Source organism: Balaenoptera borealis (assembly GCF_965194805.1).
Source record: "Balaenoptera borealis genome assembly, chromosome: 11".
Taxonomy (NCBI): domain Eukaryota; kingdom Metazoa; phylum Chordata; class Mammalia; order Artiodactyla; family Balaenopteridae; genus Balaenoptera; species Balaenoptera borealis.
In genome coordinates this window covers 95,476,765-95,501,339 of record NC_138868.1, presented here as the reverse complement: position 1 = coordinate 95,501,339, position 24,575 = coordinate 95,476,765, and positions in this window count along the sequence as shown.

The following is a 24,575-nucleotide window of genomic DNA, read 5'->3' as shown; positions in this document are numbered from 1 at the left end:
ACTGTGCTTTCCTTCTCAGCGTGTTTCAGGTACAACCATCTTCCAACCGACCAGTTCTGATTGAAGAGATGGGCCTTCCCTTCTTCAATGTGAGTTCTTCTGGGAAGAGGTCTACATCTTCTCCCTCTTGGTGTTGCCCAGCATCTCCAGTCCCCAGTGATGGCTCCAAGGCCATCAGTAGTTGCCTCTTGAATTGAGCATAGTTGTGTCCAGAGTTCCAGCTTTTCTCCCAAAGTCCATGCTTCATTAGGCTCCAGCGGATGTCAATTGTAAATAGCAACTTTGTTTTTCAAGGCCAAATACGCTGGAGTCATCCTTGACTTCTCCCTGGGATATAATCCATAAATTCCCCTGGCACTGGTGAACCAGGCTGAAAGACACAGGGACTTGCTAATTAACTCTTCCTAATAACTTGAGATAGCTGAGAACTCGGATACATAAGATCCCGTTAAGAGAGTGTCCTGCATTTTTATCTGAGGGCAATAGAGCATAAGGGGCAAGAAAGGAAGAACTATTTGTCTCTGAGAGCATAATTTATATTCAATAAATTGAGAAGGGCAACCTGGGGGTCAAATATGGGGGAGGATGCCAAAAGAAATTCTCCAGTCAGGGAAGGACAATGTGGAAGCAGAAAGTGAGCGGGAGGTCCTGAACAGCCCAGGGGAGATCACTTTCATGGGTTTTATTGGGCAGAGGGTAGGGTGACCTGCTTCAAGATTCCACCTCTGTCTAATGGGAAGAGAGACCAGGAGACTGAGTGGAAGAAAAAGATGGGAGAGAGTCAACAAGCCACGTGAGAGTGACACTCAGGGTACCCCAACTCCTTTTCCTTACCTAGAAGCAAAAAGGACCTCCTTCCCTGATGTCAGGCCATGTGGGGGTGGAGACATTTGGCCTGAAGACTAGAGACGCCCAGAGTGTCAGAGAAAGAAGGGCCCTGAGCGATCACCTCCCAACCCCCCGACCTTACAGATGCGGAGACTCAAGCTCAGAGAAGGGGCAGTGAACTGCCCTACCTAGAATCACCACCTCTTCCATAACCCTCTCCAGTTTCCTCCGTCCCACCCCCACCTTCACTCAGAGAAGGAGACCGATGTTCCCAGAAAGTGCACCACATCTTGGGTCATTTTTCTTTTTTTTTTCCTACTGCCTTTCAAAGGCATCCTGGATTTTGAAGATACAGTCTCCAGCCCTGACAAGTTTGAAAACTGGTCCCTGTGAGTCCCTCCCTATTTAGAAAGTAAGAAGGACAGCAAGGGTGCAGGGTTCCCAAACGCTAGTCACCTGGGGAGCAGTTGGAGAGCCTGCTAAAAATGCATATAACCTTGCCGCACCCCCTGAAAACCGACTCCGCATGCGCAGTGTGGGAATCCGTAGCTTTCATCGGCACCTCCGGTGATTTCCATCCACTGAGGATGGAAGACACAGGGACTTGCTAGTTAACTCTTCCTAATAACTTGGAACCCTGTGCTAGAGGAAAGCATGTGGATGAAACCAGGTGTATGTATGGATGTGGCTGATTGCCTTTGTCCATCCATGCAGTGGGAAAGGAGTCCCCACTCACTGCTTCTGACCTGCCCAGTGAGTCGGTGAAGACAAACACGATCAATGGAGCAGAAAAGACACTGGGCTTCTCTGAAGATGCTCTATGTGTCTAGGGTATTATTGATTCCAATTTCAATTATCGTCGGCTTTATCACTCAGTCCTTGAGGGAAGGCTGATCTGAGACAGGGCGATGCCTGCCCCAAAGTGACCCTTCACTCCATGGTCCACCTTTTGCCAGCCCCGCCCAGGACATGTATTTCGGCAACTGACCCCCATTCTGGACTAGCCCTTGATTTAAGACCATGGGGAAGTAACTAAAAATAATTGAGGCTGCAACTTCTACATGAAGACATACTGCCACCTGGGCAGTAATTAATCACTTCCTCTACCCACCCCTACCTCCCTCCCCCCAACCAGCATTTGGTTGAGACCAAACTGGACCTTGATATCCACACACACAGGCTGACTTCCACTTCTCCCCCAAACCTCGACACGGTCAACATGCTTTAATTACCGCCATGGTTCATCCTCCGTGCTCCCCACTTAGCCTTCACAGTGGTCCCCATTTAACATTTTTTGGATGTGCACCAAAGGCAGCGGAAGCCCTCACCCATGGCTTCTGACCATTTCACTTCCCCAAGTCTACTATGGAACATTCCAAAGAAGATAAAGAGCAATGCTCCCCGGCTGCTAAATGTCAACCACCTGGGTTTTCTGCACAAGTCCTGGGTTTTATGTACCCCACACTATTCTAAGCTGACAACAGAGATAACCCATCTGGTTGCGGCCCGCCTTCCCTCCCAGGGTGGGCAAGGGATTATGGCTGTTTTAACGCTGGGAGATTAGGAGCTTGTAAAGAGACTTGTGCTCCAAACAGGGATACAGTTACATAAGTCCTCCAAGCTTGGCACTGCAGGACGGCGGGCTCCAAGTGGCATCTAATTACAGGGACGCTGATGGCCATGGTTGAAGATACTGTCACAGGACCCAGGTCTTGGCCCGCTGATGTCCCGCCAGCAGTTGCAGTAAAACGGAAATTAAGTGCAGTGTCATGGCCATTTAGGGCATTAGGAACGGAAGGCGCCCGGGAGCTGCTTCCTGGCCCCTTGCCCACCTTATTAACAAGGTGCAAACAAGGACCTGTGCTGGGAGAGGGAAACAGCTGGAGAACAGAGACCTTCTCTGCAGGTAGAGATATGAGGAGAGGAGGGAGGTGAGGGAAGTCTGTGTCCCAAATCACCTTGACTGAGAAGGAGATTGGCTTGATAAATGAGGAAAAGACATCAAGCTCCGGATGAAACTCTTTAAGGGACATTTTCCAGGTTGCCGATTTTCTCCAGGTCCTGAATTTCCACTCTACCCCCCGCCTCCCATCCCAACACACACACAGACACACAGCCAGTGTCTGGAGAAAGGCATAGGCAGAGGACCAAATCAGCATCCTTTGACACCCCCCTCGCAACATCTGTAACTTGCTTGAAGCCTTCAGGCTACTGGGTCCCTGCAAGCCTTCACCAGCCTGCGAAGTTCTCTAGCTCTGAATCTGGGGAAATCCTGCCCTTGGTCACCATCCAGCCCTGGATACTAGGGCTATTTGCTAAATAAAGTCCACAGGCCCCAGCACTGGAGGAGGGGCTGAGGCTGGCTGCTTTGCTACTCGCCTGCCACATCTCCCCACCGGCCTCCTCATCCCCATATGGCCCTATTTCCTCTCCTCACTCACCCTGACCTTTATTTCTGGCCATTGTCGGCTCCTCCTAGAAAATGCAGAGCCAGACAGATTTGGGGAATGCGGCAGAGGGAGGGAACACCATGGTTCCCTCTGTCTCTTTCACCCCATTCCCACTGACACGCACAGGTGCTTCAGGGGTGCTTTTGTCACCTCCTGCCCAAGTCAGGCTGGCATTGGGAGGACCCTAGGAATCTCTAAACAGCCAGCCCGCACCTTCCATTCAGTGCGCTGCTTTCTTATTTCTTTGCCAACAGCTGTAGCAGAGGTGAACTGGGACATGGGAAACACCAGCTCACTTTGGATAGGGGAAAAAAATTAAAAAGCCCGTTTTTCTGTCCTGTCAGGTCTATTTAAGTATTTAATGAGGTGAGATACTACCAATAAATTTAACATGGCACAATAACTCTGATGATGTGGGCCACAGACTAATAAGCTTCCATCCCAGGGACAGAAGAGTGATCTCGCCTTCGCTAGATCTTATCAGGTTTGATTGCTTTGTTCAGATATTAAAAAGGTTGAGCAAGGACTTTCGGGCACTGCCACAAATCTGTGCGTATACTCCCAGCCGAGATAGATTGAAGCCAGGCCTCGGAATACAAGGCTGTTTATTTTAATTGACAATTGAGAGGAGTGGAATAGGTGGAGGGTGGAGGGTGGTGGGAACCACAGGGGGGCCCTGTGATTAGGTGGCTGGATGGTGTGTTTTCTCCTTCTCTTCAAAGTTGTGGAACAGTTTCAAATCTGAAGGTCTATCCAACGGAGTGTCTGCTCGTGAGGCTTCAAAGAGTCTTTTCCTCACTTGTCTTGAGCAAGGAGACAGGCCATTGACCCATGTGTCACCAGTTATTTCTGTCCTCACCTCCCTCGGGTGAGGCCTGCTGCAGATGTTTCCCAGGCACTCATGTACAGTCCAGGCTGCTGCCCCCAGATGCACAGAGCCTGTCCTCCCCTTGGCCCGCAGATTTAGGGGCTGTCACTAAAGCTCTTTGAGGTCAGAGACCACATGTCCCACTTCTAATTCCCCACAGCATGGAGCAACGACCAGAACTTCTAATGTGTGATATGCACACTTTGCGGGTAAGTACAACAACTTTACACTTGGCCTATGACCGCCATCTTTAAGTTAACATTTAGATATTTATGTTAATGTACATTGTATGCATAAGCCTAGTGCCACAAACTTGCCCTTGGTAACTTATTTGTCCGGTTCAAGATAACTCTGTAGTTTTCTTTCCTAGGACTTGTTGTTAAGCACCAAAAGACATTTTGAACTGTACATTTGACCAGATGCTTAGCTGTTCCTGTTTTACTTCCTTTGACAATCTTTGAATTAAAAAAACCAAATTAAAAAAAATATATACATATATATTATATACATATATATTATATATATATATAACTAATACATCACACAAAATATCACGGATATTATTACTCAGGATAAGGCAAAATTAGACCATAAGTTTTAAAGAGGAGTCAAGTTCAAGTAAATTACTACAGGGAGAATCCAAAAGAGTCAAGTTTGGGAAACACTGTATTAGCTGATTTACTATTTGATTGGTTAGTTGGTTGGTTGATTTGTTGGTGCCTTTTTGGTTGACAGATTTTTTCCCCCAACATTTTATTATGAACATTTTCAAACATAACAGAAAAATTGAAAGAACTGTGTAGTGAACACCCATACACCCACGACTTAGATTCTACAATTAACATGTTGCTTTATTTGTTTATCACATACCTGTCCATCTAGCCATCTCCCATCAATCTATCTTATGTTTTTGGATGCATTTCAAAGTAAATTACAGACATGAGTACACTTCAACTTTAAATACTTTAGCATGCATATCATTAGAGTTCAATATTTGTTTGTGGTTCTTTTTTTTTTTTTTGAAGTAAAATTTACATACCACAAAATGAGCAGAACTTAAAAATGAGTTTTGATAAATGCATACACCTGTGTAACCCAAAACCCTATAAAATTATAGAACATGACCATCAACCCAGAAAGTGATGGTCATGCCCCTCCTCAGGCCCCTCCCAATTCAGCCCCACTCCCTTCCTACAGAGACAACCACTGTTGTGATTTTTTTCATTGTATATCAGTTTTGCCTTTTAGAGACCTTCATATAAGTCAAATAATATACCATGTACCCTTATGTAAGGCTTCTTTCACAATGTAAGGCAAAATGTTTTGCCTGTTGATGCGTGTATCAGCAGCTTGTTCCTTTTTATTGCTGAGTGGTACTCCTCTGTATGTATCTGTGCTCCTGTCAATGGACACCTGGACTGTCCCCAGGTTGGGGACATATAATCAATTAAGCTACTATGACCATTTTCCTGCAACTCTCTTTGTAGATATACGTTTTTATTTCTCTTGGATAAATCACTGAGAGTCGTATTAGTGATCATAAGATAGGACTATGTTTAGTTTTAGAAAAAAACTCCCAGATCATTTTTCAAACTGGTTGTGTACTGCCACCCACAATGTCTGAGAATTCCTGCTCCAGTAACTTTGCCAACGTTTGATATTGTCGGCCTTTTTCATTTTAGTCACTCTAATGGATGTATAGTAGTTGAAGACTTTTTAATGTGCTTATTGGTCAGTTGCAAACTTTGCTTAGTGAAGTATCTGTTCAAATCTTTTGCCCATTTTTTTGATTATGTTGTTTATCTTTTCATCCTTGAGTTGTAGCCATTCTTGGTACATTCTGGATACCAGTTCTTTGTCAGATATGTTTTGCAAATATTTTTTCTCAGTCTGTGGCTCACTTATCTGTTTTCTTAATAGTGTCTTTGGTGAGCAAAAGTTTCCTATTTTTATAATATCTAATTTATAATAATTATTATTGTTTTATTTTATGGCTATTGATATCAGTGTCCTAAGATATCTTTACCTACTCCCAAGTCACGAAAATTTCCTAGGTTTTCCTCTAGAAGCTTTATAGTTTTACATTCAGCTCTATAATTTGTCTCAAATTAATTTTTGTATGTGGTAAGAGGCAGAGATCAAGGTAAAATTTTTTTTAATGTAAATATCCAGTTGTTTCAGTGAAAATTGTTGAAAGATATTCCTTTCCCTGTGAATGGCTTTTATACTTTTGCCAAAAATCAAATGACTATATAAGCGTATTTCTGGGCTTTCTGTTTTGCTCTACTGATTGATGGATTTTTAAGAACAATTCTTAGAATATTTGAGCTTCAAGGAAACTTTGGAATTCTTTAATCTATTGGTTTGTAAACTTTCTTGAATCACAGACTCCTTTAAAAATCTGACAAATATTTTGGACCATCTCTAAAGACGTTGCACACAGATATAAATGTTTGCATATAATTTTAGGGGGGTTCATAGACCTCTGAAGCCTATATCTCAACTCTCATATTTTGTAGAAGAGAAAATTGATGTGATTTATCAAAAACTATAGAGTTTAGCTAAAAACAGAGCTCAGGCTAGATCCCAGGGCCTTTCACTGTGCTATATTGTCCCCCTCAAAAATGAATGTCACATTCTCTGTTATCCAAGAGCTTACGTTTTAGTGAGGAAGTCCAACATGTTCACAACCAGCCATAATAGAAGGCATTTTCAGTTAAGAACCAAACCAGAAGTATGTGCCACAGGAACATGGAGATTCTGGGTAATCAGGGAAGGCTCCATGGAAAAGAAGGCCTTTGAGTTGGACCAGAGATGTGGAGAAAGAACACACCAGTCCAAGATATTCCAAGATGAGCAAAAGCTCTGGGATAGAAAAGACTAAGCTCCTCAATGTTAAAATCTGGATCCCTGTAGGTATGAAGCAATAGACATTGCCATATTAATAAAAGTATTTTGATGGTCATAATAATACTCCTCACATTCCTTCCGATGGAAAAAGAGTCAATGGCTGGGGAAAAGTTCCTATGAGTTGATATTTTTTTACACTCTGTCCCTGAAGCTATCACAATTATGAATTGAAAGCCCTGTGTTTCTGAGTGTATTTAGGAAGGCAGGTTGAACAACCTCAAGGTAAGAAAAGAGTAGGAGGGGGAAGGGAAGCAGTAGAGCAGAAAGAATTCATAAGTTGGTGTCAGCAGACCTCAAATTGAAACCTGTCTCTTAAATTTACTAACTGTGTGATCTTGTACAAGTCATGTAACCTTTCTGACCTCTCATTTCCCCATTTGTAAAATGGGACTAATCGTAATGCCAACCTCCCTAGGTTGTTGTGATGTGTCAAAGAAATAAAATATGTGAAAGCAGATCACCCTGGGCAGAGAACTGTGCAAAGGGAAAGTAAGTCATCATTATTATAAAGAGTTGTCTTGGGGCTCAGCTCTAGGAACCCATACTGCTGGGCAATGACTCAGGGAGGCAGTAGGGTCAAGGGAAACAAAGGTACCCATACTTACAGCCAATCCCTGACCAACGTCTTCCCTCCTCAAAGACAAAGAGTTGGTGGATACACACACGGATAGCCTTATTTTTTTATCTTTCCCATTCAAACCTGTCCTTGAAGTTTACTTACCTCTATATCTACTGTGTCTTGGGGCGGGTGGGTGGCCTTAGGAGAGGAGAGAAGATAAACACAGGTTATTATTTCCCCAGACTGCATCTACTCCATCAGATGGAATAGGCTAGGTTATGCTGCAGTAACAAACAAACACAAAGTCATACCAACCTGGAACAACAAAAGGCACTACTTTGTGAGCAATATACTAGACTGTAGAACAGAGCTGGGGACTTTGTTCTTTATCTCCTCACTCCAGGACTAGACTAACAGAGCAGCCATCATTTCAAATATTACCAGTCAGTGTGACAAAAGAAAAGCCAGTTTGGGAAGATCCTACATCAATAATACAATGCTCTGGCCTGGAGTGGCACTTGTGACTTCTGCTCACAACACATTGTCACCTGGTCAAACAGTCAAACCCAACTCTAAGGAGGCCAAGAAATGCAATCCCACCATGTGTTTAGAAGACAGAGAACTGGAAATGTGATAATAACTCTTATGGCTGCCCTCTTCCCTGGACCCATCATGCTGTTTCACATTCGGTGGCTTTGTATGTTCTGTTTCTTCTGTTTGGAATGACATTATCTCTTCCTAGAGGCCACCTATTCATCTTCTAAGACTCATTCAAAGGTGCCGTCCTCTCGAAGCCACTCCACAACTCCTTATCACATTGCATTGCAATGTTGAATTTATCTGTGTATTTCCCTGCTACACTGAGAACTCCTTTAGAGAACAAAATAAATGCCTGTAGGCTGAATAAATGAATTCTGATCTTCCTTGCCCAAGATGGCCTGATCTGAATCCCTTACCCCTCCCTCAGCAATGGCCCAGAATGTTATGGAAGGAGAAAAACAAGTTTTGCCACACCCTTTCCCAGTGTCTTCACCATAACAGTTCACATTTAGCAAGTGCTAGCTTGTACCAGGCACAATTAAGAGTGCTATTTGACATCTACTTTAACCCTCACAACAGCATTATAAGGCCCCTTGAGTTAGAGGTTGCAATACTAAAGTTCAGAGAGGTTTTGTGACCTGCCCAAGGTCACACAGATAGTAAGTGAAAAAAACAGGCCTGGAACCCAGGCCTAGTTCAGAGGCTAAAACCTGTGCTTTTAGCCACTCACTGTGTTGCCTCCATGGGTTACAGAGATAGGCCACTGATACAGGCCCATTCCCGTGGGCTCTGATTGTCCCACTTTTTATAAGCACACCACTGGCAACAAAGACAGTGAAGTCCCTCGTCCGTGGTCCCTAATCAAATGTGTGCAAAGATTAGAGAATGAGAATACACTAGAAGCCTTACCTCATTACAGTTCCATTTGGTTGGAGCCCAAAGGAAAACCCATCATGGAAACTGGCCTGCTCTGACCACGACAAAGAGAAGACTGGTATGAATAGTTCATTGAATTGAGATTATTTAGCCTGAAAAAAGAAAACTAAGAGTGACTTAATAAATGTTGGTTGATGACCAGATGTTCACTAAATCCACTGAGGATAAAACAGACAGCACTTAAAATTCAGCTTGGGGGATTTCAATTAGGCAGAAAGAAGATGTTCTTAAATATCTTTGACTAATGAGGGATGATGGCGTCTTCTTTGAGTCTAGAGGCCTATTCAGTTATTGATTCGTTTATGTATTTAGCCACTTAGTCATTCATTCTTTCAGCAATCATTTATTAACCAGATACTGTGCTAGGTACTAGAAATAACAAATATGAGTAAAAATAATTCTCTGCCTTTGAGACTTTCTTCTTGGAATCTTTTTGCAAGATGTAAAATTTCTTTGAAAGATACACAACAACTCGTAACACTTCGAACACAAATACATTTTTACATTTCCCAGGGAGGCCCTGGTTACCAGACATGATGTATATTGCTTGAGATGGTAAAGGATGAAAAGAAAGGGAGGGAAATTTTTATGGATTCCATTGGTTTCCTATGGCTGCTGTAAGAAATTACCACAAACTTAGGGGCTAAAAACAACATGTATTTAGTCTCTTACAGTCCTGGAGGTCAGAAATCAGTTTCACTGGGCTAAAGTTGAAATGTTAGGAGGGCTGATTCTTTCTGCAGCCTCCGAGGGGAGAATCTTTTCCTTGGCATTTTCCATTCCAGTGGCTGCTCCTATTCCTTGGCTTGTGGCCCCTTCCTCCATCCTCAAAGTTCATCAACCCAGTCCTTTCCTTCTGTCATCACATCTCCTATCTCTTACTCAGACTCCTCCTCTTTCTCATTCAGGACTGTTGTGATTACATCCTGCCCATGATGATAATCTCAAGGTCCTTAACTTAATTACATCTGCAAAGTCCCTTTTGCCATATAAGGTAACATTCACAGGTTCTAGGGATTAGGATATGGACACATTTGGGGAGCCATCATTCAGCCTTCCCCAAGGACAGAATGAGTATTACAGCAACTGTGCCTATTTGGCCGTTGTATCAGGATTGGCCCTGACATTCTACATTGCTGAGGTCGTTATGGACTATGGGAGAGTGTCTTGGCCAGTGACACGTAAATAGCTGATGCTGGCAGAGTCGCTGGATTTACCCTGTGATACAGTCAGCCCTGTGGGGGAGTTTAGGTATTGTACTGGCTAAAGGCAAGAGAATAGATGAAATAAACCTTTTACATCCATTCCAGTTCTGTAATGATGGCTAACACTTATTAAGCATTTATTATGTGGCAAGTACCAAGCTAAGCACCTTATATATTTTAAAGTTATTTATCAAAGTAATCTGTGTACATAGTTTAAAAAAAAAACTAATAGTGCTGAAAGACTCAAACAATAGCAGTCTTCTCATCTACCTTTCCTCACCTCTTCCGTCCCACAGAAGTAACCTCTCTCAACTCAGTACTTTCTCCTGGCATTTACCTCCAATTTTAAATAACCTGTTTATACTGCTATTTCTTGAGTTATCAGTTTTAGACAGTTTCTATTAAATTCCAATTATTGCAGTTGAGGATTTCGCTCTCTTGTACACTGTCAACCTTCTTCCTACTGTCTCTCCCCTATCCTTCTGGTGTAATTATATAACAATTAGGGTTAAATTAGTAGTCTGTATTTATACTATTAAGACTGCATGAGTATTATTCACTGCCGAGACAGGTAGTTTACCATAATTATGTGTCATTTCTCATAGATTGTTTTTCCTGGAGTTTATGATTGCCTGACTTTTTTAAGTTGCTGCTTTACATGAACCAATTACTCTTTTCTTTCTCCCAAATGCTCCAACTGATCAATCACCTAGCAATAATTTTCAAAATACTTATATCCATCAGTTTCTTTTCCCCCCATGGTCCTCCATCCTCCCATTCCAACCTGGACCTTTCCCTTTGAGGTAGGTGCAGGACTGTTGTCCCAGGACTTGACTATTGCCATCTTCCTACACTGGATACCCACAGCAGATAAGTGCCCCACAGCAGGTAAGTGTTAGACCTCAGATTTGAATACAAGTTTGTCTACATCAAAACCCCACATGCTTAGCTACCATTGCTATATGGCTTCTATAATTCAAGCATTTTAAAGAGTGGCTATAAAGTTTGACCGGGAGGTAGTTACCACGTGGAAGTAGTTACTGTTGGTGGTTGTGTTGCTTCTGAACTCTACACTTGCCCAAACTTTCAAAACAGATGACAGTTCTCAAAGTGTTGGGATTTACTCATCACACCTGGAATAAACAGCATGCAAACAGGGAGTTTTTTGTTTTAACCTCACAGACACTTCCATGTGAGTTTGTTGCCACTTTGGGAATCCTTCTTTCCTACTGTAAGGCTTTGTTCAGGAGCAACATCTGGTGGCTGTGGGTTTTTTTTTTTCTCCCTGATTTATTTATGTTATCTACCATTTCCCTGCGGTCTGGAAAGACTTCCAGTGGGCATATAGCCTTCCCAAGAAGAGGGGCAATGCAGCTTCTGTCTGAACCACATACCGCTCTCCCCATCCGCCCCCTCTCCCCATGCACTCACACACACACGGACTCCTGGGCACTCAGCCCCAACTCTACTGAAGACAAAAGAAGGGTCTGGTCAGTGTCAAAAGATATGAGTCTTATCAACCTGTTTGTTTTGGACTGGAATCATGAGGGTAAGAGGCGCAAGGAAGGGGGAAGAATAGAAGGGAGCTAAGAGGGGATTTAAAGCTGTTTCAAATATTCCTAAATGCCATTTTGCATCTTCTCTTTGATACTCCCAACTCTACCACAAACATAGACAGATACCATGGAAAAGCCAAAATTACAATCAGATTTTACTATCTATCTAGGTGACACCACGGAGTCCCCACAGGGTATAAATCCTTGCAGAAACAAATGCCCAATGATGCAGTTGCACTGAAGTGGTCTTACCCCATACCTCTCTCTCCTACTTTCTCCCTTTCTCTTTTGTTCTTTTTCTTCTCCCTCCATTTTTTCTTACTCTCTCTCCCTTGTTTTCCTCTGGTGCTCCTTCCTTTAAAAAAAAACATCCAGCCACCTTCTTGTTTATCTGTTTGTGCTCTGTGTGCGGAGCTCGGGGACCTCCCCAGAATAGTTTATTATGGCTTTTCTGTTTAGCTCAACTGCAGTCTAGCAGAGGTAATACAATCATGTCTCAGCTCCATATGGTCTCAGAAGCTGACAAGCAGAACAACCTCTGCTTTGTTTGTGTTTTACTTATGGTCGTATGGGAGCCACGTGGGGCTGCTGGGCTAGGTTCCTCCCCCAGGACAGATCAGAGAAGGAGCCAGGCTCCACGTCGTCTCTGCCCACCTCCTCACACACACACACACACACACACACACACACACACACACACACACACACACTCTGCAACTACTCAGGGCATGGTGAAGACAAGAGGATAAGGATCAAACCCAGAGAACATCAGGGGGCCCAAAGGGAAGGCAGTGTTTCAGGGATGGTGGAGGTGAGAGGGGGAAGGGAAGTCATATTTATGGAGGTGTGCACATATTCTGCTAGACTCTTAGGTAATAATCCTCATACACCTCTTTGGAATATATATTGTGCCTCATTTTCTCTCAGAGGAAACTGAGGTCAGGAATCTACTTGGCTTTTTAAATTTTTTTTAATTTTTATTTTTTAGGTAGATCTTTACTGCAGTATAATTGCTTCACAATACTGTGTCAGTTTCTGTTGTACACCAAAGTGAATCAGCCATATGCATACATATGTCCCTCCCTCTTGAGCCTCCCTCCCATCCTCCCTATCCCTTGGCTTTTTCCCTATAAGTGAGAGAACTGGCATTGAACCTTTGTCTGTTTGATCCCCAAAGTCATTCACAGTTCATTTCAGTGTTTCTGTCTACAGTGGGTGGTGGGGTGGGTGCGATTCTTAACAGCTCTTCTCAGCAAACAGCCCAGATACCATAGGCAGTGACATAGGATAGATCACCACCCTCCCAAACTTGAAACAGAACATGGTTATGCAAGGTCACAGGGGGTACCATCATCTTTAGACTCCAGCAGGCATACGCCCCCAACCCCGGCCATTGGAACAAATGAGGTTCTGTGTCTCAAAAGCATTTCGAAAAAGGTGAGATTTCAGTGCAGCATGATGACAAGATGGCGTCATCATTGCTGCAATTACAATAATGAGGTTTTACCTAAAAATGCAGAGGATGACTCAGTGGGGAAGAGTTAGGAATATGTTAGAGATAGAACAATGGAAGGCCCAAACCATGAATAATTATTGGGTACCTTTAAGGTTCTACAGACTAAAAAAAAATTTGTTTTAATTTTAAAGCATGTGGTAGACAGATCCGCAGACCACACAGCTTAGATTTTTCTGGACAATTCCAATTCTGAATATTCTCTTTAATGGAAGAGAACCAATGACAAGTACTGTAAGGTCTACAATTGGGCATCTGAACCATATGAAATAATAACAACAGCTAATATCTGTTCCACGCTCTCTGTGAGCAGATTCTGTGCAATTCATTCACTATCTCATCTAATCGTTGCAACCACCCATGAGGCAGATGCTATTTTTAAGAGTACCTGGCTCACAGAGGCGATCAGTAAATATTTGTTAAATGAGCATCACCTCTGTTTTCACCCCAGAGAGATTTCATAACATGTCCAGCATCACACAGCGGGTGAAGGTTGAGTGGGATGTGAGCCCAGGCAAAACAACGGCCACCTGCCCGCTAGACCCCTGCCCAGCACAGCCTGCACTTTTAACCCCCTCATTCTGCTGCTTCTCCATAAGGCTCTTAGATGGACTTTTCCACCTGAAAGATCATGTGATCCAATATCTAATTTGCAATATCTGACCACCCTATATGCAAAACGTGGCCAAGGGATCCTGTGTGGCTCCAGATGCTATGGGGATCCTACAAAGGTTGAAGAAGCATTAAAGGGGTGAGGGCTGGTTTCCAAGGAGAAGCAAACTGTTTCCCTGGAGAATACTGACAGCCCAGGCTATGGGCACCACCATCTGGGGAGACCCATGGGTGGCTCCTATTGATTCTGGGCTTGAAGGAGGGATTGGAGGGGAACCTCTCTGTAACCAGGAGGCTGCCAGCCCAATGCCCTGGTCCCAGCCACGAGCAATGACTATCTTCTCCTTCCCTCTTCCCCTTCAGGCCTCAGGCCTGAATCACAAGGAGTGATCCTAGTCTCTCACTTGTATCTAGAAGCCTTCATTGATTTTACTCGCAGTAGCTGTAGCAACGGTAGTAGTGAGAGTTTGCATTCGCAGGGCACTTCTTATGTACTAGTGACTTTATTTACATTTGCTCATTTATTCTCCTCACCCACTTTGTGAGATCAATTTTATGAATCCCGTTTTGCAAATGAGGAAACTGATATATTACAGATTAAAACGAAGGTTACACAAGAAGTCAGCATCCAAATAGGAATAAATAAATGTTACAGGTAGCCTTGAAGAAGAAAAGGAATTTTTAAAAAATCATGCTTAGGAGCTTAACCATGGGAGAAAGTAAGGAGAGGAGGTTCCTTCTTTCCCTTGGAAACAGGAGAGGGTTACGGGGAAGGTGACATGTATATGACTGTATTTTTTAGTACAAGCTAATTGAACCCCTTGATTCTCCTCCACCATCTGTGTCCCAGACTCACTATCTTCCTCCCACCTACCACCCAACAGCCAGTCACTATGGTAGCCTGGAGCCCACAATAGCTCCTAATTTCACCAGAGCCAAGAAGAAAGCTTTATACTCTCTGCACCCACAACTGGGTGTCTCTAAAAAAGAGGGTGTCCAGCATTCATTCATGCTACAAATATTTGTTGAGTCCCTACCATGTAGCAGGCACATTTCTAGACATCAGAACAGACCAGTGAACAAAGCAAACCAAAAAAAAAAAAAAAGAGAGAGACCCTGCCTTCATGGAGATTATGTTCTACCGAAGTGGTTTACAGTGTTGGGGATCGTCACCTTCCTCCAAGAAAAGCCAATGCACCAAGGAGCCCAGAAATAGTGACGGAGTTTCGAGGTGCTAAGCTTCGCATATGAGGCCTGTTGTCACATCCTCCCAGCACCAGCCCTTCCCTCACGGGCCTTTGGTTCCAACAGAATAAGGCAATTCCAATTCCCCCTAAGTCAAACCCCGCCCCTCCAGTACCTCTGACTAGGCCCCTCTCAGCCCCTGCACTCCAAGCCCTGGCTTCTTCATTGGCTTGCATCATAAATGTGTAATGCCAGTCGAGGAAAGGCACCCAGCCCAACCCGCTTTGCTTTGCAGCCATAACAACCTTATCAAAGGGTTTTTTTCTGAGCACGGAGAACAGAGAGCCCTCCAGGTTTTGATTCATAGCAGGTGAAGGCTGGATGGGCTGAAAGCTGATTGAAATCATCGAGGTCAACAAAATACAGCTGAGAGTGCACAATAATTGGGAGAGAAGCATCACTTCCTTGTTTTTTTGTGATCCCCTGCACTTTAGAGCTCCTGCTTAAAGGGAAGTCTTTGTCTTACACATTTTATGGCATCGGTGTGTGCTTTATTTGTATAAACTTCGGGTTTTGCTGACCCAAAATTTCCTCTCCCTTTGTCCTGCAGTCGACTAGGTATTTTGGTAGGGGTGAGGAGATGGAGACTGAAGGGGCAGGGGTCTTTAGACTCTCTGGATTTTCATGTTGGGAGGAAACACACACACACACACACACACACACACACACACACCTCTTTAGGTTTTGTTTAGGGAGAGGAAATTCAGCACTCTACCATAGCCCTTTGGTGCTGATAGGAGTACTGTGGTGTATCAAGGGTACAATTCTAACCAACTCAAGGGCAAGTGACTACACTGTATTCAAAGTCTGCATCCACACATCCTCACACACACACACACACACACGCACGCACGCACAAGCACACGCGCACGCACACACACACTCCCTTTAAAGCGGTTCTCTCTGGACTGAGCCTCCTCTGAAAGCAGGAGCTCTGTCTTGCTCAGGGCCTCCAGAATACGTATCCCAGAGCTCAGCACAGGGTTGTTGGTTGAACGAATGACTGCCCAGCTGAGACTTAGCGACGCTTCTAAGTATCTCCTGAGCCTTTGCTATGCCAGGAGGTATGGATCTGTAGATGAGCTTTAGTCCTTATAGGAAAAGAGAAAAACATCATGTGGCCACAGCACCGAGAGGGGATACTGGCGAGGGAGTAACTAACCCAGAGCCTCAGGGGACATTGGCGAGGCAGCAAGGACTTAAATGGAAAGCGACATTCTTCAAACTCTGGGGTTAGCACCTTTGTTAGCTGTGAATTTGAAGGTGGTGCTGATTTGGACTCTTGTTGAGACTGGCTCAGGGAATTTTATCCACTGGATTCCACCCCACCAGAAGGAACTCAGCGTCCTGCTCCCCAGAGGGTTGATGATTTTTTCCATCTCACTCTCCACCCAAAGAAGTTTGCTGTCTATTTGAGCCCCTCCCTGTGAAGAAAAGTCCTGACGTCTTAATCCCTGGTCACAGAGCTGAACTAGGGAAGTTCTCAAGACTACCTTCTAACCTGGGAGTCTGTTAACAGTAAACCCAGAAAGATGTTTCTTCTTGGATTGAAAGCCCTTCCTGCTGGCTGAAAAGGGACCCTGAAAGCACATGCTGCCATCTACATAAGGGAAGTAGAGACTTCGTGGTCATGGTATCATGCTCACCTCCCCATCTGTAGACTTAGAAGAGGTTGAGTCAGGTTCCTTCAGTCAGTTACAACATGAGCCAGATAAGCAGCCAATTCTGCCATCATCACTCATATTGGCCATGGCAAAGGCCTCCTAATGGGTCTCTCTATATCTATCTATGTTTCAAACCGCTGCCCCAGTAACACTCCTGAGAAATAAATCTGACAGATAATAACAAGTGTTGGCAAGGATGTGGAGAAACTGGAACCCTTATACATTGCAGGTGGGAATGTAAAATGGTGCAGCTGTTCTGGAAAAGGTTCAAAAGGTTAAACAGAGAGTTACCATATGACCCAGCAATCCCACTCCTTCCTACCCAAGAAAACATATGAAAACATATGTTTCCACTAAAACTTGTACATGAATCTTCATAGCAGCATTGTTTATAATAGCCAGAAAGTGGAAACAACCCAAACGTCTATCAACTGATGAATGGATAAATAAGATGTGGTATATCCATACAATAGAATATTATTCAGCATTATGGAGGAATCTTGAAAGCATTATGTTAATGAAAGAAGTCAGTCACAAAAAGTCACATATTACATGAGTCCATTTATATGAAATGTCCAGAGAAGGCAAAGCTATAAAGACAAAAAATAGGTTAGTGGTTGAATACACACACACAAAAAAATTGCATTGTACACGTTTAATAGTGAATTGCATGGTGTGTGAATTGATTCTCAGCATAACTGTTACCAAAAAAATAGAGGGAAATATAGTTAAATCTGCTAATTTTCCTGCTAAAGACTTCAGCTTCCCATCACTCAAAAATAAAATCCAGGCTCCTTGGCCTGCCACCAAAAAAGTCCCTTGACAATTTGATTCTACCCTATTTTTCAGCTTCATCTTCCACTACCCTTGATAAATTCCTAAACCCCAAGCCTCTTCTATCCTGGAACAGAAAGTGCTGTTGCTGTCACAGGAACCCAGGCCTTTGCCTTGTGCAATTGCCATGTGGAACGCCTTTCCCTGATCTGCACTTGACAGATGCTGGTTTATTCTTCAGGATTCAAGATGAACATCACCTCTTCTGGGAAGCCTTTCCCAGCTTTCCCAGGGATGGCTTCTTTCACTTCTGGGCTGCCACAATATGCTGTTTATAGTCTATTCTGGTGCTTATCACGTTTTATTTTAATTGCCTGTCTACATAGTGCCTTCCCCACTAGCCTGGACTGTGGACATTTCAAGGACAGAATTTTTGCCTTGTTTATCTTCGTATCCTCTTCTCCACCTGGCTCCCACCACATGTCGCTAAACAAGTGCAGAGAGAGAGAGAGAGAGAGAGAGAGAGAAGGAGAGAGATACTTGCACAGTTAGGACCTTGCACAGCTATCGTCCAACCCATAGGTAGTTAACAAATGTAAGAGGAAACACTTTTTTCTCTTTCTATAATTGAAGTACATTGACTTACAATATTATATTAGCTTCAAGTTTGTAGCATAGTGATTCAATATTTTTATAGATTATACCCCATACAAAGTTATTATAAAGTATTGGCTTTATTCCCTGTGCTGTACATTACATCCTTGTACATTACTTACTTACTTAATACCTAGTAGTTTTACCTCTTGATCCCCTTCACCTGTCCAAGAGGGAACATTAAATATTCCCAAACGTTAAAGGGAGGGGAGAAGGGAAAGCAAGCGAAGGAGACAGACTCTGGCACAGGAGGAATGAGATTTGCATCTCACCCACTTGTTCCAACTGAGCTACCTTGGTTGATAACCAGTTTTCTCCATCACAGAAGATAATACATAGCTGGGTGGTCTGATGATCATATATAATAACAGTAGCTGAGTGGTGACCCTGTGTTGGTCACACGTGTTAAAGGAGTTTGCATACATGATCTTATTAAGCCCTGCAACAACCCTTTGAAAGTCTTATTGTGCACATTTCACAGGTGGGAGAGCTCAAGGCATTCAGAGGTCTAGTTCTGGACCCCAAAGCCTGAGCTTTCAATCACCTCAACAATTTGCATGTGTAAACTGCTAGTTGCTACTGATTATTTCACTTTCAGAGGATCCTGGAGGTAAAGAGTGCTGGGTACCATTCTAAGAACAGCTTCCTGACTTGGACTGGATTCAGTTCCAAGTGTTCTGCCTTGCATATCAGTTGACTAACCTGGGCCTCTCAGATTTTACCATGGGGCAAATGTACACATGTTAACCTCCTTGCACTGCTCTGCCCAGCCAGGCCTCACTCATTTTGAGGACCCAACTCAAATGCAGTCTCCTTTAAGACATCTTCTTAAACAACATTTCCTGTACTCTTCAAAGCCTTACACTTTGAATCACTTATTTTAACCACAGCCTCTAAATTTCGCCTTCCATTCAGAGACAAAATTGTCAATTTATACCCCTGCTTCCATCTCCTTACCACCCACTGATTGGGTGACATCCTGCAATGCAGATTCTATCCTCGCCACCCCGTTAGAGCTACGTTCTCTGATGTTAGCTGCAGCCCCGCCTCAGGGCCAGTTCTAACACATCTTCCAGGGCACTGCTCCCTGGTCCTCTCAGCACTTGACACATGACAGCCCTGACTCTGCCCTACTGGACCCTCCCACCTCTCTCCTCAGCATGCATCTCTCCTACCCTGGCCCTCCCTCTCCCCACACCCACACTCCTTTCCCTCCCTGGGCCTGCCCGAGGCTCAGGTATGTGGCCCTAGACCCTCCAGCCTTCACACTCTCTACCTTGAAGTTCAATGTCTTCTGTACCTCAAGCTCCAGCCCTATCTTCCTTCCTTAGCTCCAGTTGAGCATCTCCAACTGCCTTCTGGACATCTCTACTTGTATACCTCACTGTCACTTAGCATTCAATCTGTCTGGACCCTGTGAGTGCTACTTCTGTATGATAAGAGCTGTAAATATCTTGAGAAACTATAAGATACCTCTCCCATTTTTCCTTACCCCACACTAAACTGATCTCTATCAAACTATCACGTAAACTTGTTTATGCCACCAAATGAGTCAGCTGAGATGGGAATGTTCATTTTTTCAAGAAGATACCTAGATCTATCTAGATCTATCTTAATATCTATCTAGTTACCTATTTATCTATCTATCATCTAGCTAGCTAGCTATCTAGATCTATCTTGATATCTATCCACATCTATCTATATCTATATATACATAGTCTGAGATATCAGGGCCTGTATTTCATACCAAGACCCTGTCAATGAATCGTCAAGAAATCATCATTTGGTACCTACTCCGTGCCTGGCACTGTGCTAGATACATCTTTGGTGATTGCTACATAAAACCTATCATCAAGCAGATTACAGCATGTACCATCTCAAAAATAGCATCGCATAAAACCAGACTCATCATCGTCCCCCATGGCTGACCATCATTTCAGTCATCCATGTTTATAACATGGAGTTTTTTAAAAAAGACAAAAACAAAAAAACAGAGTGTTTTTTTTTTTCTTTTTTGGGCTATTGTTTCTTCATTTTCTCCACCCTTGCCCCAAATCTGATCAGTCCCCTAATCCTGCTTGTTCCCCTTCCTTAGCATCTCCTGTGCCCATTCTTTCCTACTCTTCACCTCAGCATATACATTTAGGCCCTTGTTACTTTATGACGAGGTCTCTGCAATGAGATCTTTTCTCTGCAAGTTTTTCCACAACCTCTTTCTCTTCTAAAGGACCGTTCAGACCTTCCAAATTAATCCTCCTAATACACCATTTCCAGGGACTCACTCCCTCTCATTACATTATGGAGTCTTAAAGTCAGGAAGAACCAGGTAGGTCTTTGAGTCAAAACTCCTACCCATTGTTGCCGTCCTTCTCTCTACAATACAGCCTCCTCTTGATTCATCCAGAAATGGGGAACTCACTCCATCCCAAGTGGTCCATTCCATTGTTGCCCTGACTGTTAGAACATCCTTCTCAAGGTGATTTGACTATCTTATCATTTCCACCCCTTGGTTGAAGTCCTCTATTTTCTCTTCCTACTATCTCTTCCATCACTTTATTCTAGTTCTCTAACCCCCCAAAGACGTTCTCTGTCCTCAAACTCCACTCCACACAGTGTCTCCCTGCCTCCAATCAGCTTTTATCCTCTTTGTCCCCATCTACTGGGCAAAGAAAGGAAAAGGGCAGGAGGCTGGTTGTAAAAAGGATATGGTATCTGTAATGCCAAAAAGAGAAGCGCTCTCTCCCTCTCTCTCTTTCTCTTTCTCTCTCTCTCCCTCTCTTTGTCAGTGTTTGATGCACTTGCATGTGGCTTGTGGATTCCTATGTGTGTGGCTCAGTTTAGCTGAGTTCCATTTTCTGTGTTCACCCAGAGTTCCGGAGGATGAGATCACGCATAAGCAATGTAAATGTTGCATGATGCTGAAATTGTTCGGTAATATACCAATCACATTGAAATAAGTCCACCTTTAATCAGAGAAAACTCTTCCAGGCATTTACTATCGCGCGCGCGCACACACACACACAGAATAGCTTAAGAGCGAAGTTTAAAACTAGAGCCATAGGTTAACACTAAAAAATTAAACAAGTTGAGCTGATGTTTACTTCACTGTTTATTACAGTTGAATCTGTAATACTCTAGACCAGTGGATCTAGGACAATTACCTCCACCGCCGGGGTCATGTGGCAACATCTGCGGACACAACTGTGGGAAGTGCTATTGGCATCCAGTGGTCAGGGATATTGCTAAACATCCTACAGTGTCTGGGACGACCTCATCTCCAAAACAAAGAATTATCCGGCCCAAATTAGAGTAAGTTCAGGAACCCTGCTGTAAACCTACTCCTCTATTTTTATTTTCTCCTCCTGGCCTGCCTAGATTTGAAATCCTGTGTCGGTGGGACGGGTCAGAGCAGTGGGAAGCTGCCAAGGCAATGCCCACTCCCAGGAGACCTGGAGGTTTGTTGTGTGACCTTTTGTCCATGCCCTGACCTCCTGGGCCCCAGGCAAGCCCATTCAGATAATTAGGTTAGAAAAGGAGACACTTGGCTAACTACCAGCTGCTGTGTCCAGGCTGAGTTTCCCCGGGGAGTGAGGGCAGAAGGGGGAAAAGAAAACAGAGGCAGGGTAGCAGGATGGGGAGAAGTCCAGGCAAGGAAGTGTGGATGACGTTGCAACATTATGGGAAGCCTGAACATTTCTTACCTTCCATCAGCTAATGATAAAAACATGTCTCCTTATAGCTTAGTAAAGCCTTACAGGTTACAAAGTGTTCTGCATGTGTTATCTCATTTAATTCTCACAACCACCCAGTGACAGAGGGAAGGCAATGATGACTGGCCTGTTGATAGAAGGGGAACGAAGTATCGGGGAGACTCCAGACCTCAGGGTGAGCTCAGCACTTAGTACGTTCGGGAGAAATACTCAAAAGACGGAGAAAGGGAGGAACAGAGGGAAGAGGAAAAAGGAAATAAATGAGATAGTGAATGTCAGGACAAATAGAAAGTCTTTGAATATAGTAGATGCTCCATGAATGTTTGTGTGTTCACTCATTATTTGTCTTTAAGAAGATGAACTCTTTGTTAGGAAAATGAGATCATTACCTCAACACAGTGCAATGGAAAGAACTCTAGACTGGGAACCCGAATGCTGGGAGGCCCCCCCCCACTTTTGCCCTCCCTGACCTGCTGCCTCACCTGGCTGGACTGGGCTTCTCTGAAGATGGGGAAGTTGGGGTCTACCGTTTCGCGGGTGCCTTCCAGTTCTTGAATCTCCTGTCTCCCTCCTTTTTCAAACTCCCAGGCTGCTCAGCCCCAGCTTCACCTGGCCACACGGTCTGGCCAGAGCCCACAGCAGCTGGGTAAGGACCAGAGGGCTATAGCCGATACAAGTATTTATAAACAGCTCTTGCAACCATCCAAAGCACCATCACAGGCATTGCCTTTCCATCTTCACCACAACTGTCCGACTGTCCAAGGGAGACAGGGCAGGGATTACAAGCCCCTCCCTTTCTGGATGGAGTCAGCACAGAATAGCAAGAAGAACATCAGATGAAGCATCAAGAGATGCGGTCTCTCCCAGGTTGTTACCTTGCTCTGGCTCCTTCCCCACTTACAGCACTCCAGAGGCTACTCTTTGCCATTAGAATAACACCTGGTCTCTTCACCTGAACCCACAAAGGGCCCCCATGACCCAGACCCTGCTTATCTTTCTGACTCTCCCTTCTATCACTCCCTGCTTTGTCACTCTAGCAACACTGGCTTTCTTTCTGTTCCTTGAACCCACCAAGCTTACTCACTCTGTAGAGCCTTTGCCCTGGCTGTCCCCTGTCTTGAGAGCTCTTTCCCCAAATATTCACAGGTGGCTCTTCCCCATCATCTGGGTCTCTGATCAAAAGTCACCTTCTCAGAGAGCCTCTCCTAACCACTCTAGCTAAAGTAATCCTTTAGAAATCCTGATGTGCCCACGTCCCACCCATTATTTTCTAGCCTCTGATTTTATATTATTTCTTCACAGATTTAGGAGGGAACACTGCTGACGTTTCCTTCCATGTGGGGGATACTTCCATTAGACAGAGTAACACTACTGGTCTCTCTCCCCAGCTTTTACTCACTTCTCTGCAGGGCAGGTATGTCTTACCTGATTGGTGAGTTTGGAGAAGGCGCTAGGACCACCTGGCTCAGTGTCTCCCTCTCTTTCTGGGATCTGCTTCATGCAGAGAGCACGAGAGCTGCTCTGCCCTGGACCAAGAAGTAGGCTTCGTGGAAAAGGTTCTGCCCCTCAGGGGAAGGCTTGTGACTGACCATCTCTGCCTGGGACTGGATTGCAAGTCTGTCTAATTCCAGGGTCAGCACCGTGAAGCCCATCACTGCTGCACTCCTGAGCCTCATCCTCCAAACTAGCTATGATGAGCGATAAAGCTGGTGCTTGTGTCTCCACCGTCTAACTCATGTGTCTGTCTCTCCGGCAGTTCAGAGCACAGGCTGGAAACAGCTGTCATTAATGGGCTCCACTAAACCACAACATTTCCCTCTTCCTGAAATCATCATATTTATTGGTTGATTCATTTATTCATACATCTATTGTCTGCACACACACCCCACCCCACCACCACCACACACACACACACACACACCACACACACACCCACACACACCTCCCTCTCCCTACCATCCCCTACAGAATATAAATTCCTTGAGAGCAGGAATTCTGTCTCTTTCTCTCATATATCTTGTGCCTGGAAAAGTGCATGGTTCAAGTAAGAGCCAGAAAGTATCTGTTGAATGAATAAAAGAGACGTCCAAATGCCTTGGCCCTGCATGAGACTCCAGGACTTTTGCATCGCTGTAGGATGGGGAGTCCCATTAATGACTAAGACTACATTTCCGACTTGCTCAGAAGAATGGGAACTCAGAATTAGATTCAAGTTGATTTAAAGAATTTTTTAGAGTATTTCTTATAATCCTCAACTATAGATGAGATTCATATCTGTGAAATATGATTTCCCTGAGATTAGGAAGCTGAGGCCCACTGAGGTCCACTTACTGAGGATCCACGACCAGCCAGTGGCAGAGTCTGGATGGCTGCTACTTTCCTCCATACCCTTCTCCACCTGCAGAGGCAAACCGAGCTCCGGCCACTGCCTCATCCGGAGAACCACTGAGGGCTGATTTTCCCAGTCCTTGTCTTTCCCTGGGTCTATCAGTCTCTGCCAGCTCTCCGTTCCATTCCATTCTAGAACCTGAGGACCTTTAATCTGCTGACT